Source organism: Eretmochelys imbricata, chromosome 7 (assembly GCF_965152235.1).
Source record: "Eretmochelys imbricata isolate rEreImb1 chromosome 7, rEreImb1.hap1, whole genome shotgun sequence".
Classification (NCBI taxonomy): domain Eukaryota; kingdom Metazoa; phylum Chordata; order Testudines; family Cheloniidae; genus Eretmochelys; species Eretmochelys imbricata.
Window position 1 is genome coordinate 23,208,828 of NC_135578.1, and position 18,961 is coordinate 23,227,788.

Below are 18,961 nucleotides of genomic sequence, written 5' to 3' on the forward strand. Positions count from 1 at the left end.
AGCATTCCACTGTACCCAGATCTGCTCATGTGGTTAATGGTGCCCTCAGAAGAACCCCCCCGGGCTGGATTTCTTTAGCTTCACTGTATGGCAGCCTAATCCCTTATTCTATTCATTCTTGGTCTTGTACCTACTGCTGATTTGTTCAGCTGCATCTATTTTTGTTTTAATCCCAACAAAAGAGGGGATTGCAAGTGGATCTGGTTTAAGTAAGTTTGTCTGTAAAGGCTGGAGAAGCCAGGCCCTTTAGCTCATTGTCTCAAATATTGTAGGCTCATGAGGACAGAAGGGGATGTGTGATGGGGTATACCAATGCCACACTGGGCAACACAGGGTTAACAAGCCCACATGAGCTCAAGTGGCCCTGCCTCATCACACCACAGGGTTAACAAGCTAACATGAGCTCAGGTGGCCCTGACCCATCACACCTTTGAGTGATGTTGGAATTGGAGGGAGGAGCTTAAGAGGGAGAAACCCAGCTTGGTTCATAGCAAACCAGGCAGGAGAGCTGGCCTTCAGCACCTGAAGAGAGGGCTGCTCCTTGGTTCACTACTGCTTGATAGTTCCCTCCTTGAAGGAAGGAAGGAGGGAAGGGTCTGATCCTGACTCACTTTGAGAGGGGACTGTTCCTCTCTACTATGTGTGGATTCAATTTACAGCCATAGACTGATGAGTGCTCTTCTGAGGGAGGAGAGCCTAACCCAACTTCGGGATGATTCATTTATGTTGATTTCCCTTTATCTATTCACTGACCTTCAGGGAAGGGGTGGACTACCTAGGGCCTAGCCAGAGGGCTGAGCCTCTTAGGATTGGAAGTGGAGTGGGAAAACCAAATGACCATCACAGTGCAGCAGCCTGGGTGAGTGCTGGGGCCTAGGGGATGCCCTAGGGAAGGAGCTCTAGTGACAGGGGGTTACGTGGAATATGCTTAGAAGCTGTTCTGTTGTGTGCTGTTTCCAAACATCAGAGGGGGATTACTTTCATCCACCTCCCATGAACATACATAACTTCTGAAGACAGTAATGGGAGTTACATACACCATATATCAAGAATAAGGGTTGGTGGAGAAGATACTCCTTAAAGAGCCACAGATGCATATAGAAAAAGGAGAAACAGGAAAAATGGCAAAGGCAGAGAAATGAAGATCCTGTTTCCATGCAAATGTCCTTGGTAATAAAGCATAAGAGAAGGAGCTAATAATCCTGGGAAATTCTCCAGTGCTTTCCATCCAGGCATTTCATGAACATTAATGAATGAATATTTACACACCAGTTTGAAGGCAGTATATACCCATTTTGCTGAGTAGATAGACTATCTCTACCCTAATTTTAAGAATAAAATGTGCAAGTGCCTAAGGGGTCAAACTCCCATTTTCAAAAGTGATTTAAGCCTAGATCCTCAAAGGTATTTAGGCACCTAAGTCTCATTGAATGGGAGTTACTATGATGGGTGCATAAACCCCACATTGGTTAACAAAAGATTAACAGAAGCTTCAGAGCTCAATTAGTCTACTTGGTTGCACCTGGAGGATGTGTTAGGGCCAAGTAGTTATCAGAACCAGCTGGATGGTCTTCATAAAGGAGTGAGGTCAGAAAGATAGGAAGAGATTCAGAAGAAATTTAGGTCCCTCTTTTCTGTTGCTGGAAAAGGAACCATAAGGAAGCTCCAGAAGCACAGCTTGTCCTGTGGTGGCCCTGACATTAGGGGTGAGGCTCCTGGGAAGTAATTCTAAGGGCTGGTGTTCTGGAAGAGGAAAAGAGAGCTGGGGAGAACCCAGAAGGGCTAAAAGCTCCAGCCCAGGGTGGCTTTAGTAGTTTGGGCTGGTTTGAGATTTTCTTGAGTTCTGCTGGGGAGAAGCCTGAGAACCAGCTACCCTGAAAGAAGAGCAGGGTAGAAGAAGAGCCCAGGAGGGGTGGAAGATGCTGTACTGATGACTAGTACTGTGGTGGACTTTGGGATACTAATCCTACTGACTACATGTGATTAGTCTGAAGGGCTGAATCACTAAAAGAACCTGACCACTACAGGGCCTGAATGGCCCTCAGAAGGCAGTGATTGAAGGGAAGGGTGTGCAAGACTGTGCCCAGGCATGATGGGTCTCATCAGCTGGTGAGTCACTCTTTTACAAGCACTTAGATACCTTTTGAGGCTCTCTGGCCCTTAGGCTCCTAAGTTCCATTTAGTTTTTCAGGTTTCCATGACTTTCGGGTGCCTCAGCTTAGGGGTGTCCAACTTGCGACAGATGGGGCTTGATTTTTTTTTTTTTTGGAGGTGCTGAGCACCTACAACTTTGAAGTCACAAAGAACCCAGTGTTTCTGAAAATCCGACTGAATGCCCCAGTGTAGTGGATGCTCATAAAAACTTTGGCCTGAGTGACGTACTTGTTCAAGACCACACTAAAACTCAGTGGAAGAATTGAATCTAGCAGTTCTGTCCTTATTCCTGGTCGCTGGCTGTTACCCCTAGACCACACTCTTTGTAGAAGTACAGAATATGTACAAGATAGGAACTCAAGTGCTTCCAGGCTAAACATTTTATGGAAGCTTTTTTCATGAAGAATCAGCTGATCTTTAGCATTAATATGTCCCAGGCTGCCCCCTTGTATATAGAGACTCCCATTTGATATGGCAGCTCCTAGGGGAGGAGGAAATGACTAGCAACAGAGCTCCATCACATGAATGTATTCCAGTTTGACTTTCCATTCAAACCAGGAGTTAGCCCAGAAAACAAGTACCTGACCCTCTCCAGCCCCCAAGCTGTTATAACAGATTTCCATCATGTATCTATCTGATTCTCCATTGGGGGAGCTCTCTCATCCCTGTCCCTGAGCTGGCAATGCCAGCTCTGAAAGCTTCATTACAGATGTAAAACTGGCCTGTTCCACTCTCCAGTCTTAGTGCCTGGGCTTCAATTTCTTGAGCGAAAGGACCAGGCCAATTAATGCCACCCCTGCCCCTGTGAACAATATAAAATTAACATAGCACTCATTAAATGGATTAAAAGCTGGCTAACTGACAGGTGTCAAACTGTAATTGTAAATGAGCAATCATTGTTAGGTGAATGTGTTTCTAGTGGGCTCACACAGGGAGTGGTTCTTGGCTCTGATATTTAATAATTTTATCAATGCCCTGGAAGAAAACAAAATCATCACTGATAAAGTTTTCAGATGACGCACAAATTGGGGGAGTGGTAAATAAGAAAGAGGGCAGGTCACTCAGAGAGAGAGGTCTGGACTGCTTGGTAAGATGGGTGCAAGTAAACAATGTGTTTTAATATAGTTATACATCTGAGAACAAAAGAATGTACCCATACTTACAGGATGGGAGATTTGATCATGGGAAGCAGTGAGTCTGACAAAGATTTGGGGATCATGGTGGATAATCAGATGAAGATGAGCTCACAATACAATGCTGTGGCTGAAAGGACTTATGCAATCTTTGGATGCATAAATGGGAGTCTTGAGTAGGAGTAAAGAGATTATTTTACCTCTGTGTTTGTCACGGGTGTGACTCCTGCTGCAATTCCACATCCAGTGCTGGTGTCCACAATTCAAAAGAGATGTTGATAAATTGGAGAGGGTTTAGAGAAGAGCTATGAGAATATCAAGGATTAGAAAACGACTTATAGGATACACTGAGCTCCTTAAGTCTATTTAGTTTACCAAGGAGTGTTAAGGGGTGATTTGATTATAGTCTACCTACATGGGGAACAAATATTTGATAATAGCCTTGTCAATCTAGCAGAGAGGGGTATAACATGAAGATGAAGCTAGACGAATTCAGACTGGAGATAAGATGTACATTTTTAACAGTGAGGGTAATTAACCATTGGAACAATTTACCCAGGGTTGTGGTGGATTCTTCATTGCTGGCCATTTACAAAGCAAGATTGGATGTTTTTCCAACAGATCTGCTCCAGGAATTTTTGGGGGGGGAAGTTCTTTGGCCTGTGCTATACAGGAGATTAGACTAGTTTATCACATTGGTCCTTCTGGTCTTGGCATCTACGAAAACTTCCATGCCATTGTACCAGACGGACAGGCTTAGAGGTGGTCTCATTGAACCTTGCTGGCCTTCGACACAGTTCAGAGCATCCTCTTGGATGACCTGCATTGAAAGGAGAGTGCCTGGCAGCTGAGGGGGATGTACAGGGAGGAAAGGAGGTTGCCCTTTTATAGTTGAATCATGTCTCTGGTATGGGGGGGAAATGTGCACATCCCAGAAACCACTGTCATGTTTGATTGTCTCCTCAGTGACCTCAGAGGAATGATCATGTAACCCACATACCTCCTGGGTGTGGTGGTCTGTCCCATCTAGCATGCGTTATTTTGGTGTAATGTGCATGCATTTTGTTCCAAGTATGTTAAATCTTCATTCAGAAGCCACCCTCATTTAGCAATCACATCTTTATCATGCCGTCAGAAGGGGAAAGGAGCGATAGCAATTTTCACTCCTCTAGCAATGTGAAGTAATTCTGTTCAGGAGAAGCGAGGTTGCTAAATGAAGATATATGGTCAGCAGGTCTACATTTAGCCTGAAGCACCATTGGCAGCCTCCTTGTGCTGTGATTACTGGGCATGACATAATGTCTGTTACTACAGAATCACCATGGTCCTTTTAACATGGGGCTGGGGCTTACATGCACAGTGTCTGGTTTCCTTGGAAGAGGGAAACTCCTTTCCCCAGTGAACATTGTTTAAAACGTGAGGATTTGAGTTGTGTGGGTTTGAACCTTTTAATAAAGGCAATGCTCTGGGGCTCCTGCAGTGCAAGACTCAGTCTCAAAGTGCTTTGTAAACCCTGAATGAACTTCACACCAGGTGTGACCCAACTATAATCCCCGTATCATAAAAGTCTAAACTTAGACACAGAGGTTCTGTCTACACTGCAGCTGGGAGTGTGCTTCCCAGACCAGGTAGACAGATTCATGCTGGCTTCCCTTGAGCTAGTACACTTAAAAATAGCAGTGTAGCCACCCAAGCTCGGACCTGGGGGCCAGACTTAGACTGGGGCAGATAACCTGACCCGATGCCCCAACGTCCACACTGCTATTTTTAGGGTGCTAGCCTGAGCAAAGCTAGTATGAGTCTGTCTACCCAGGCTGGGAGGCACAATTCCAGCTGCAGTGTAGACATACTGTTACACATCTTACCTTCCCTGGGTATGTCTTGCCCATGGTCACTTCTCATCTATCCTACAACAGTCTTGGGGCACAAGCATGCTATAATGCAGCTGGATATGTATTTTTTTTCCTGCATAGATGGGACCAAATCACACTGTACTCATGTTAAAAGATTTGTAATAGGGTGCTCTGCCCCCTTTAAGGAGTAGTGGGGACTGGGAACAGCCAACCCCTGTTCCCTGCTCTGGCCCTTCTAAGGAAACAGGCATTCAACGGAGCAGCAGAAAGGCCAGGGACTGGGAGGGTGGGGGAGAGATGTTAATCAGGTAGCTACCTCCTGAACACGATTAAAACCAGCGATAAGGTGACTGCCCAGAGGGGAGAGGAGAATTTCAGGGGAGCATTGAGTATGAAGGAAGGGTCCCTGGGAGGGGAACCCACAACTAGAAGAGAGATTGGTGGGCTACAGAAGCCTGCCTGAATTACAGCCCATTCCTCAGAAGGAGGGTTGTGGAACTAAAGGGAAGACGTTTGTGAGCCAAAGGAGCAAGGGATGCTCTGTGGAGCAGGGCTGGAACCGAGATACTAGTAAGCAGGGGCAGCCTGCCTGAATCATGGCACAGCCCCATGAAGGAATCTCTTAACCAAGGGGAAGAGTTGTGAGCCCAAGGATCAGGGCAGGAGGTGACCTGTGGGACAAGTTCTGCAGAGAGGCCAAGGGCTGCAGTGGTACTGACAAAGCTCCCTGGCTCAGAGGAAAATGGAGGGGAAGCAGGAAACTGAAGCCCTGGAACAAGGGTGATTTGGAAGCCACAAGAGGGAAGGGGTTGGGCCTGAAGGGACAAAGGAAATTATATAACAAAACATAATACATGAGACCCCAGGAAGGGGAATGTTACTGTAAGTATTCTGGGCTGTGACTAAGTTATTGGGAGAACCAGAAAGGAAATTAAGACAGGGTGCCCACAGGACCACCCCAGGCCATGAGGGAGTTTGCTCTGGGATGACACCCTGCCACAGGAATTGTGTTGTAAGCCTGAAGGCTGGAGCACCATTCCATTAACATGGTATAACTAACTTGGTCTGATTTCCCAGAGATTGAAACCTGTTCTAAAACAGTGGGGGGACAAAGCAGCATGACAGAATTTGCAGTGTAAACAAAACCTATGGGGCATAGCTGGATATAGGACCTAGGAATCCTGACTCCAGTCCCCTGCTCTAATGGCCAGAGTATATTCTTAATATATAAGCTCCTATGACATTTTACAGAAAGCACCAAAGATGCAAAATGACATCCCATGTGAAAACAACCTGTTACATGATTTCTCCCCCACAACCTGGACTTTTTTTGATTGCTGGAGTTGTCCACAAACACCACAGCTACTGCACTGTGTGGCAGGGAGGGAGGGTGGGTGGAGGATGTAGATTGCATATTATCTATAGCTTTGAAAACCAGAAGTAGGAACTGTCCCAGGCTGCAGTTTAGGGACCTGAGGATATGCAGGATAACAGAGGTGGTTTCAAATGCTGGGAAAAGGTAACTCATAAGTCTTATACCGCACTCCGCACCAGGAACTATCTGGAGTCTAATGGATCCCTCTCTGGTTCAACAGCACTGCTAGACTAACAAGCTTTCTGCTCTGCGCTCTCAGGATGGACTTTGGAAGCAAAAGAGGCTCAGTACTTCCCCAGGGGAAGCAGAGTTTTGGGTCTGAGCTATGAGTTTGCATAATCTAATAAGATTTCCCCTCTTCTCCCACTTATCAACTTCCTTGCAGTTTGTATGGAGCATGGCAGCACTACAATAGGTAGGCAAGAAAAGAACTACTTCCCCTATTGCTGTAGCACTGGTGCCTAAGAGCATGCACATGCACAAATTGTGACCCAAAAAGTGGAGCGGCTGCATCCCCAGGACTGTTGTGGCTGTGCTCCACAGACTGAAATTGCCCTTAACGGCTGAGTTATGCAGCGGTGCCTGCCCTCCATCGTTTTCATGAGACTGAAAAGGAAGCAGCTATATTTGCTGTTTTCCTCCTACACTATAGATGTCTGAGCTACCTCTGCTAACGAGAAATTTGTGCCCAACTTTTAGTGCAACTGTAGCAGTTTACCAGATTAAGAGCATAGCTGTACGTGTCCCCTGCCTGTCATTCCAGGGGAGGTCAACTAACTTAGCATAGAGCTTAAACTGCTCCAAACCCCAAGGGTTCATGTCAGAAGAGCAGCCCAAATGCCATCCTGGGTTAGAGCAAATACATATAAATATAAAAAGAGTGAGTGAGTGACTGACTTATTGGTAAGCTCCATTTAAAAAAGCCTGAAGTACCAGTTCCGGGACATGCAGCTGGAGTCGGGTGCTGGAACAATTTTTATGGTGGGGGTACTGAGATCCATTGAACCAAACTGTAAACCCTGTATATGGTAGAAACCACTTCAAGCTGGGGGTGCGGCAGCACCCCTAGTTCCAGCACCTAGGCCTGGCGTTGGGGAAACATTGCTCTGTCTGAAAACTTGGGACCTAGATGCTTCAGACAATGTAGCCCAAGTCAAAGATGGCTTTTCATTTTGAATCCCTCAGATTGTGAGTGCCCAACTTGGAACTGGAAGGTCAGGCCCAAGAAGTGCTAAGCACCCAGAACTCCGGTTGAAATAAGTAGGAACTGTCTTGGTTATTTAGACTGGAAATGTTTCAGGGGAGCAATTGTCTCCTGTTACGTATGTGTCCAGTGCCTGCCATAATGGGGCCCTAATCTTGATTTGGGGGCTCAAGGTGCTAGTGTAATACAAACTAAAATATTAACGAGTGCTTGGCACCTCTGAAAATCGGGCGCAAGCTAGTTACCCAAAAATTGAGTCATACAAAACTAGTGGACAGTTTTGAAAATGTTGGCATAAACACGTGCTTTCCTGCAGTAGTTTGGAGGATAAAGTTCAATTATCTTTGTTCTTAAGCTTCTGGTTTTGTTTTGATCCAGGGGGAACTACAATCTTCGCAGTTTCCCAAGTGGGTCTAGAATATTTTGTCCTCTACTAATGTTAGACACAATCTCAACCACTGTGTTGGATCCAGTCATGCTCCTGTGGAAGTCATTGATCTCGGTGGAAGCAGAAACACTTTTATTGCATGTATCCAACAGAATCAAAAGAGAACATGTTTATTGATAACTGACATTTGCCACCACTTTTAAAAAGATGGAACAATGAACACTGTAGAAAATGGGCCTGTCAGTCACGACTGAGGTGCATCATCAGAGCTGTGTGGGGGTGAAACCTGCATTATTCCAAGAGCTAGCTGATGCTATTTGGGGTGGGGTGTATCTTGCTTAATAACCTCATCCACTCCTGGAATGTTAGTGCTCCCTCTTTGCAAGGGGCTAGTCATTCGCTTGGACATGCATGATTAAAACACATAAAATAATGCATAGACTCCCAGGCTATCAATCAGCTAAGGCAATAGGGATGATGCACTGAGCCCAAAGTGTCTCTTTATAGTTGACTTCCAGAACCAACATGGAGCCAATCTCATCCATTTGTTCCACTTAAATGTATAGAAATATTACACACAGACAGGAGAAAAGTTTGCTTGCTTGAAGCTCCCCCAGGCTAGATATGTGTGGTGTGCAAGAGGGTGTTTTGAATTGCCAGGAGTTACCAGGGCAAGGTAGAGGCCTGTGGTCTACACCAGCCTTCCCACTAAGAGTAACTAAGAAGTTTATCACAGCAGGAAATGGGAGAGGCATGGTTCTATATTTCTAAATGTTCCCCCTCCTATAAACTTCTCCAGTGACAAAATATAAACTGTACACACTGCCAACAGGCTTTGAAGTTAATTAGTTTAGCATCAGCTTTATTATCTGGAGTTGGCTTGAAGACCTTGTTTCCAATCTGTTTTTTCTGTAAACCTGGATTTATTTTTCCATTTTTGTGAAAAACCAAATAGAAAAATGTTTGGGATTTCTTGCCAAAGGGATGTAAATGCACCTGGAGATGTGGAAGCGGGGGGAATATTTGAGAAATTCAACACAGAATGTGTGATTGTCAAACTGCTCACGGGGGCAAAGTCCTGCTTAAGTTTAAAATGAAGTTAGCCACGGCTAGTAATGGCTTTGAATTTAAGGAAAAATTTGTCAGCAGGTGGAATGAATAACATCACCATCTTAAGCCTTTTATAGAGTGGCTTTCAACCTGAAGGATCCCAAAGAGTTTTGCACACTATAGGTAGGGGTAATTGTAGATGCATATTTTCCAAAAGAAAGTAGTCTATTTTGCCAGAGCCGGTGAGGACACAGTAACCATAAGATGGGATTGAAGTAACAATCCCATGTCATCATCAGCATAGCAGGTCCCTAAGGAAATGCTGTATACCTCATTATTTATATAGTGCTCTTCATGCAAATATAATATTCTTCACAGTGGACTGGTGTGTATGTGCATACAAGCAATGGGAACAGGTGTATTCCCCCTCCGCCCCTTCTTTTCTATAGAACTTTTTCTTCTGTGTTCTCTAATGCTGTTGAGGAAGGAATGGTTTGAGGTGGTGTATTTATGGGCAGTGCTTTATTTTGTGATTTTTTTTTTTTTAATGTTTGGAATAGATGCTCAGAGCAGAAGATATTTTAGAAAACTGAAATAAAACACATTTCATATGGGTCACATAAGAATAGTTACACTGGGTCAGGCCAATTGTCCATCTAGGCCAGTATCCTGCTGCCTATTAATTTCATTGGGTGACCCCCTGGTTCAAGTGTTATGTGAAAGGGTAAATAACACTCCCTTATTTGCTTTCTCCACACCAGTCCTGATTTTAGAGACCTCGATGGTATCTCCCCAAGTTGTCTCTTGTCTGAGATGAACGTTCCCAGTCTTTTTAATCTCTTCTCATCTGGAAGCTGTTCCATAGGCAACAAAATAGGATTAGGCATTTCTCTGCACTTTTTCCAGGTCTAATACATCTATTTGTGAGATGGGGTGACCAGAATTGCATGTGTGGGCGTACCATGAATTTCTGTAGGGGCATTATGATATTTTCTGTCTTATTATCTATCCCTTCCCTAATGGTTCCTAACATTATTAGCTTTTTTGACCACCGCTGCACATTGAGCAGATGTTTTCAGAGAACTATCCACAATGACTCCACGATCTCTTTCCTGAGTGGTAACAGCAAATTTAGACTCCATCATTTTATATGTACAGTTGGGATTGTTTTTCCAATGTGCACTACTTTGCATTTATCAGCATTATCACATCTGAGCCACAGGGCTGTGAGTCAGAAACTCCTGAGTTCTAATTCTGCTTCTGATAATGATTTTGTGCGTGGCTGTGCCCAATTAATTTCACCTCTCTACTCCAAAGCTTTCCTCATCACATAAAACAGGGATGTTACTGATCTACCTTACCAGAGTGAAATGAAAATGAATTAATGTCCGTAAAGTGTTTTGAAGTGTGATATAAAATAATCCTGTAGAAAGGCTGGAATGAAATACTATTGTAATCTGTTCAGATTTTTATAACCTATTCTGTACCAAATAGGAAATATTGAGCAAAATTTGTCTTTTTAAGGCACAACAAAGCTCCTTGGGAATGGCAAAGTGCACTTTTTAAAAGGCTTTTTTATTTAAAGTGGCTAATCATAGAATATCAAGGTTGGAAGGGACTTCAGGAGGTCATCTAGTCCAACCCCCTGCTCAAAGCAGGACTAATCCCCAACTAAATGATCCCAGCCAGGGCTTTGTGAAGCCTGACCTTAAAAACCTCTAAGGAAGGAGATTCCACCACCTCCCTAGGTAACGCATTCCAGTGCTTCACCACCCTCCTAGTGAAAAAGTTTTTGTTCCTAAAATCCAACCTAAACCTCCCCCACTACAACTTGAGACCATTGCTTCTTGTTCCATCATCTGCCACCACTGAGAACAGTCTAGATCCATCCTCTTTGGAACCCCCTTTCAGGTAGTTGAAAGCAGCTATCAAATCCCCCTCATTCTTCTCTTCTGCAGACTAAACAATCCCAGTTCCCTCAGCCTCTCCTCATAAGTCATGTTTTCCAGTCCCCTAATCATTTTTGTTGCCCTCCGCTGGACACTTTCTAATTTTTCCACCTCCTTCTTGTAGTGTGGGGCCCAAAACTGGACCCAGTACTCCAGATGAGGCCTCACCAATGTCGAATAGAGGGGAACGATCACGTCCCTCGATCTGCTGGCAATGTCCCTACTTATACATCCCAAAATGCCATTGGCCTTCTTGGCAACAAGGGCACACTGTTGACTCATATTCAGCTTCTTGTCCATTGTAACCCCTAGGTCCTTTTCTGCAGAACTGCTGCCTAGCCACTCAGTCTCTAGTCTGTAGCGGTGCATGGGATACTTCCGTCCTAAATGCAGGACTCTGCACTTGTCCTTGTTGAACCTCGTCAGATTTCTTTTGGCCCAATCCTCTAACTTGTCTAGGTCCCTCTGTATCCTATCCCTACCCTCCAGCGTATCTACCACGCCTCCCAGTTTAGTGTCATCTGCAAACTTGCTGAGGGTGCAGTCCACACCATCCTCCAGATCATTAATGAAGATATTGACCAAAACTGGCCCCAGGACCGACCCTTGGGGCACTCCGCTTGATACCGGCTGCCAACTAGATATGGAGCCATTGATCGCTACCCGTTGAGCCCGACAATCTAGCCAGCTTTCTATCCACCTTATAGTCCATTCGTCCAGCCCGTACTTCTTTAACTTACTGGCAAGAATACTGTGGGAGACAGTGTCAAAAGCCTCAAGGAACAACATGTCCAGTGCTTTCCCCTCATCCACAGAGCCAGTTATCTCGTCACAGAAGGCAATTAGATTAGTCAGGCATGACTTGCCCTTGTTGAATCCATGCTGACTGTACCTGATCACTTTCCTCTCCTCTAAGTGCTTCAGAATTGATTCCTAGAGGACCTGCTCCATGATTTTTCCAGGGACTGAGGTGAGGCTGACTGGCCTGTAGTTCCCAGGATCCTCCTCCTTCCCTTTTTTAAAGATGGGCACTACGTTAGCCTTTTTCCAGTCATCTGGACCTCCCCCAATCGCCATGAGTTTTCAAAGATAATGGCCAATGGCTCTGCAATCGCATCCGCCAACTCCTTTAGCACTCTCGGATGCAGCACCTCCGGCCCCGTGGACTTGTGCTCGTCCAGCTTTTCTAAATAGTCCCAAGCCACTTCTTTCTCCACAGAGGGCTGGTCACCTCCTCCCCATGCTGTGCTGCCCAGTGCAGTAGCTTGGGAGCTGACCTTGTTCGTGAAGACAGAGGCAAAAAAAGCATAGAGTACTTTAGCTTTTTCCACATCCTCTGTCACTAGGTTGCCTCCCTCATTCAGTAAGGGGCCCACACTTTCCTTGACTTTCTTCTTGTTGCTCACATACCTGAAGAAACTCTTCTTGTTACTCTTAACATCTCTTGCTAGCTGCAACTCCAGGTGTAATTTGGCCTTCCCGATTTCACTCCTGCATGCCTGAGCAATATTTTTATACTCCTCCCTGGTCATTTGTCCAATCTTCCACTTCTTGTAAGCTTCTTTTTTGTGTTTAAGATCAGCAAGGATTTCACTGTTAATCCAAGCTGGTAGCCTGCCATATTTACTATTCTTTCTACACATCGGGATGGTTTGTCCCTGTAACCTCAATAAGGATTCTTTAAAATACAGTCAGCTCTCCTAGACTCCTTTCCCCTTCATGTTATTCTCCCAGGGGATCCTGCCCATCAGTTCCCTGAGGTTGTCAAAGTCTGCTTTTCTGAAGTCCAGGGTCCGTATTCTGCTGCTCTCCTTTCTTCCCTGTGTCAGGATCCTGAACTCGACCGTCTCATGGTCACTGACTCCCAGATTCCCATCCACTTTAGCTTCCCCTACTAATTCTTCCTGGTTTGTGAGCAGCAGGTCAGGAAGAGCTCTGCCCCTAATTGGTTCCTCCAGCACTTGCACCTGGAAATTGTCCCCTACACTTTCCAAAAACTTCCTGGATTGTCTGTGCACTGCTGTATTGCTATCCCAGCAGATATCAGAGTGATTGAAGTCTCCCATGAGAACCAGGGCCTGCGATCTAGTAACTTCCGTGAGTTGCTGGAAGAAAGCCTTGTCCACCTCATCCCCCTGGTCCGGTGATCTATAGCAGACTCCCACCATGACATCACCCTTGTTGCTCATGCTTCTAAACTTAGTCCAGAGACTCTCAGGTTTTTCTGCAGTTTCATACTGGAGCTCTGAGCAGTCATACTGCTCCCTTACATACAATGCAACTCCCTCACCTTTTCTGCCCTGCCTGTCCTTCCTGAAGAGTTTATATCCATCCATGACAGTACTCCAGTCATGTGAGTTATCCCGCCAAGTCTCTGTTGTTCCAATCACATCATAATTCCTTGACTGTGTGAGGACTTCCATTTCTCCCTGCTTGTTTCCCAGGCTTCTTGCATTAGTGTATAGGCACTTGAGATAACTTGCTGTTTGTCCTGCTTTCTTAGTATGAGGCAGGAGCCCTCCCCTCTCGCGCTCTTCTGCTTGTGCTTCCTCCCAGTATCCCACTTCCCCACTTACCTCAGGGCTTTGCTTTTCTTCCCCCAGTGAACCTAGTTTAAAGCCCTCCTCACTAGGTTAGCCAGCCTGCTTGCAAAGATGCTCTTCCCTCTCTTCATTAGGTGGAGCCCATCTCTGCCTAGCACTCCTTCTTGGAGCACCATCCCATGGTCAAAGAATCCAAAACCTTCTCTCCGACACCACCTGAGTAGCCATTCATTGACTTCTACAATTCGACGGTCTCTACCCAGGCCTTTTCCTTCCACGGGGAGGATGGATGAGAACACCACTTGCGCCTCAAACTCCTTCATCCTTCTTCCCAGAGCCACGTAGTCTGCAGTGATCCACTCAAGGTCATTCTTGGCAGTATCACTGGTGCCCACGTGGAGAAGCAGGAAGGGGTAGCGATCCAAGGGCTTGATGAGTCTCGGCAGTCTCTCCATCACATCGTGAATCCTAGCTCCTGGCAAGCAGCAGACTTCTCGGTTTTCCCGGTCAGGGCAGCAGATAGATGACTCAGTCCCCCTGAGGAGAGAGTTCCCGACCACCACCACCTGCCTCCTTCTCTTGGGAGTGGTGGTCATGGAACCCCCATCCTTAAGACAGTGCATCTCATGCCTTCCAATCGGCGGAATCTCCTTCTGTTCCCTTCCCTCAGAGGTATCATCTAGTCCACTCTCCGCATTAGTACCTGTGGAGAGAACATGAAAATGGTTGCTTACCTGTATCTGCGTTGCTGGTACAGGGACGCTCCCCTTTCTTCTTCTGGAGGTCACATGCTGCCAAATTTCTTCACCGTCCTCCTGTCCCCGCTGCGCAGCCTGCTCTGAATCTTCAGAACATTGTGTCCGTAAAAGCATATCCTGACGTCTGTCCAGGAAATCTTCAGTTTCTCTTATGCAACGCAGGGTCGATATTTGTTTCTCCAGACCTTGAACCTTCTCTTCCGGTACGGAGACCAGCTTTCACTTTGTACAGACAAAGTCGCTTCTGTCCTGTGGAAGAAAGACAAACATGGCACATCCAGTGCAGGTCACAACAGCTGAACCTTTACCATCCATATTACCTTCCTTCTGTGAGCTTCCTCAGGAGTTGTAGGGACTACTCAGAGAGGTCGGCAAGATGTAAGCCTCAGTGGGCTCCCCCGAGGCGAACTCCCTCTGTTAGCCTTTCTGCTGTTCGCCGCTCAGCTAGTTCTCAGCTCACTGGACTTTTATAACAGTCAGTCAGGCCCACTCAAGGCTCACCTGGAACAAAGCATTCCCAATTCACACTTTTCAAACAACCAATCAAGCACACAAACTGTCCCCACAACAGACACTCAGATACTCACCAACACAACCTCCCTAATGCAGCCCTTAGCGTACCTCCTCTCAGACAGATCCCAGCCAAACTCCCTCTGTTAGCCTCTCTGCTGTTCACTGCTCAGATGCAGTTGACCTTGGGGTGGGGGGGAAATAGGGGGAAGCAAGTAAATCTGAAGGAGGCTGACCTGACCTGACCTGGCCAGGGGAGCATTTACATTAAAGAAAATATAAGACATGGGAAGAAGGTAATTTCAAAACTCAGTATGTGCAAGGAGGGGATCATCTTTCAAGTTCCCTTCCCAGTGACATACACATTGTGTCATTTGCAGAGGAGGCACGTATGCTGGATTTATGTGTATTCGCTTGCTCAGAGCAGGATCCCATTGTGGCACTATTCTGTGTCAAAGGAAATCACAGCTGCAGAGCTTATAATATTCAACAGGTTACTATAACCACCCCACCCCCCATCCTAGGTTTAATATAGAACTATTTTTCACATTGAAACCGAAATAGGACAAAATATGGGCCTGCTGTAATTGTTGTTAGATTATGTGTCACCCTGATAAGATGTAACAAATATTTTCCTACCCAGCAGGACCCGTTTCCCTGTGTGTAATGGATGGAGAAACTTCTCATAGTCTGCAGGCAATCGGTCGTAAAAACTTCGCTCGGAAGATTAATGCAGTAAGTGCAGCCCTTCTGGGAAATGGGAAGAATAGAATTAAAATAATGTTTTGTTTTTTCCACATTTAATAACAAAACCCAACCTGCTGTGGGGGGAGTATTTTTTGCTAGATCATCCCTCCTCTCTAATACAAAACAATCTTGTTTTGATTATTGATTTTTTTATTTTGTTAAACTCTTCAATGTCTTTGTATCTGCTACAATTATTCTTTCAGCAGAACTGTTTTTATCAGTAATATGAAGACTATTTTCATGAGCAAAGCTTTGACACCAGTAAGTCTGGTGGACATCACTTAATAGGCCAGATAAACATTCACTTACCGTTTAGTGTGCAAAGATCTTCCCTTTTATCTCCGGCTTATGTCTTTCTCGAACACTTTCTGGCCATAAGAGAGATGCCACTGTATTGAGATAGTTTTCCAGAATTTGTGCATAATAAGAGAAAAGGTACATGCTTATTTGATGTCATTCTACTGTTTAATGTCATTATCAGATGCAGAATATATCCAGGTTTTATTTGTAACTGAGGGACTTTACTGGCTATGTAGCAATTGGTAATAAGAGCTTTACTGAAAAGGTTGTGTAGGCAATCCCATAACTATCCATTACAAGGATTCTTGCATCTTCTTCCTCTGATGTATCTAGTCAGACAGGATACTGGACTACATAGATCACTTGTCAGGTCTGGTGATGATCTTCTGTGATACGATAATGATTCCTATTTCTCCCAAAGCTGCTGCTTTCTTCTCCCACTTACATATTTAAGGACATTTGCAAGAAAACCAGATCTAAAAAGCTTTATTTGTGCCTATTTTTTAAGGAGTCAATCACCAATGATGTACCACCAGCAGTAGAAATTAGCCGTGAAGCTAAATTCTTCTGCTAGTCCAACAGAGCGTGAAGCTGTTGATTTTTAGGGTGTGGTACAAAGGTTTGTCTTCTCTTTTCAGGGTTTTTGCCTGATGTTTAAGGACTGGTGGACTATTAATTCAGGCTGAGAGAATGCCTGTTTTTAAAAGTTGTAGTAAACTATTTTTCTTCCCAGTTTTGCAGCTTGAATATTTTATAGAAAGGTGCATTTTATAAGTTAAAAATAATCAGTCTGCAAGACCAGGTGAATTCCTGAGCCGTTTCCTAGAAATAGAACACGGGAGACGGCGTCAGTATTCCCATTAGGCATCAATCTCTGATACATCTGTAGGGCTCTTGATGCCATGCTGAGGGGACAGCAAAATTTATCAGTCACGGTTGCCTGCCATCAAGTTCTGATGTGAATTTAGAACATCCTTGAAGTTCAGGGTTATTCAGGACTGGTTTTAGCCAGTCCTTGACCTGTTCACACAAGGAAACATCATAAAGTTTTCAGAAATATCTGACAAATAACACCTTTATTCCTACAAAATAGTTGTTTACCACTGCCATAAAGAGGGACTTCCCAATCGGGGCAAACGGTCAAGTGTACTTTTGACCACAAGGCAGTTTAATTTGCTAGAACTTTCCATAGGGCCTATATTACAGGAAATTCATTAGTAAACCCACGCACCATTTGTTAGAGGTATTAAATCCAAACCATTCAGCGTCTCTTCACCCTGAGCAACTTGTCTTCAGTGAATGCTTGTCCACTCTTTGTAGCAGAGACAGAACAGAATTCTAAGTCCTAGGCTTGAGCTGCAAAGCCCCTTAATAGATGGGGACATGACTACGCCAAAGATCCTTCATCTTCCACAACAGTGCTTCACCACAGGGATGAGATTATAGAAGATGCATCTTCTATAATATCGGGTGCTGGCGGCAGAGGCTTCCCAGTGGCAGGAGTCTAGCTATGGAATTCCTTGCCAGAAGAGAGAAGAGTGAGGCAATGCCTGACTGTTTTAGATTTAAAGTGCAAGGTAGCTTTACAAGGAAGCTTCTGACCCTGCCCTGGCAACTGTAAGCTGTGAACAAAATGCATACATGTGCACATAAGGAAAAATGGAAAGAGGAACAATAATTTTGTTTCGACAAAACCAAAGTACATGACTTTGATAACGATGGTAGGTTACTTTTTGTTTAGAAACTAGTTTAAATCTCTTCAGGAATTGGCAGTGCACAATACCAGACTGTCACCTATGGATTAAGTTCTAATCTATGTAAAAGTTCCTATTACCCACAGTGCTACTGAACTACTATATGTATTGTATTAGTCTGTATGGACTTGAACAGGAAACTCCAACTGTTCTAAAGGCACCACTAATCTTAGGTTCTCCTGCAAGACCTAGAACACTTAAAATAGAAGAAATTCTCAAGGAAGCTAGACTAATGAGTTGGTTTGTTTTTTGCATTTTGTTTTTTAAAAATAGGGCCTTGGGAATTGCCATATTCAGGAAGAATCCCACTGGTATTATATTTGACAATTGTACAGGGAAATCCTTTGACTTTCAGCCAAGGGTTAATATAGGATTTATTAGTGGGGTATTTGTTGGATGGTTGGAAGTAAAACAGTTTCTCACTTTCAGAACTGTGGGTTTAAGTTTGAATTAGGTGAAATCTAAGAAGTCTGGTTGACTTGGCCTATTTTTTCACTATGAAACTATTACATGTATAGCACAACCAGTAATCTCTGCTTAAAGGCTCAAATGAGGTGCAGTAGCTGACATGTTCTGTGCTGAGCAAGCTTCCTTTGTGTCAGAGTAAACCACACATTTGAACAAATGCACATGAAGTGGCCAAATCCATTATTTTAAAGGGCAACTTGCAAAAAAAAATACTGCTTTTTGCTTGCTTTTACAATTTTCTAAATTTTTTCCCCATTCTATTTATCTTAAGTACTTATCTGGCCTCCATTACCATAATACTTGAGAGCTTTGATCTTTACTGCATTTGCCCTCACAACACCCTTAAGTGTTATCTGCACTTAACACAGTGGCAGAGAGTCAGTGACTTACCTATAATCAGTCAGGAAGTTTTAAGACAGAGCAGAGAATTAAAACACAGGTCCACTGAGTTTCAAGTTAGCACCCGAGCCATTGGATAATTCTTCCTCTTGTTAGAAATTTAGTGTCTTGTGTACCCTTATATTCCTGGGAGAAAATATGGTTGACTAGAGAACTAGTAGGACGACACATCAGAGTATTCCTTGGTAAGGGAAGTGATTTTTAATCAGGATGTTTTAAAACAATTGAGTTACAACCAAAAAAACCCTAACAACTAGAATAAGAGATCTTTGTTAAAGAGATTATACCCTGCCTCTTCACAGGATCCAGGGTTTTGGACAGGACTGAGAGAGCTTCCACTCCACATCTCTGGTTCCCCCAAAGCAGTAACACCCCC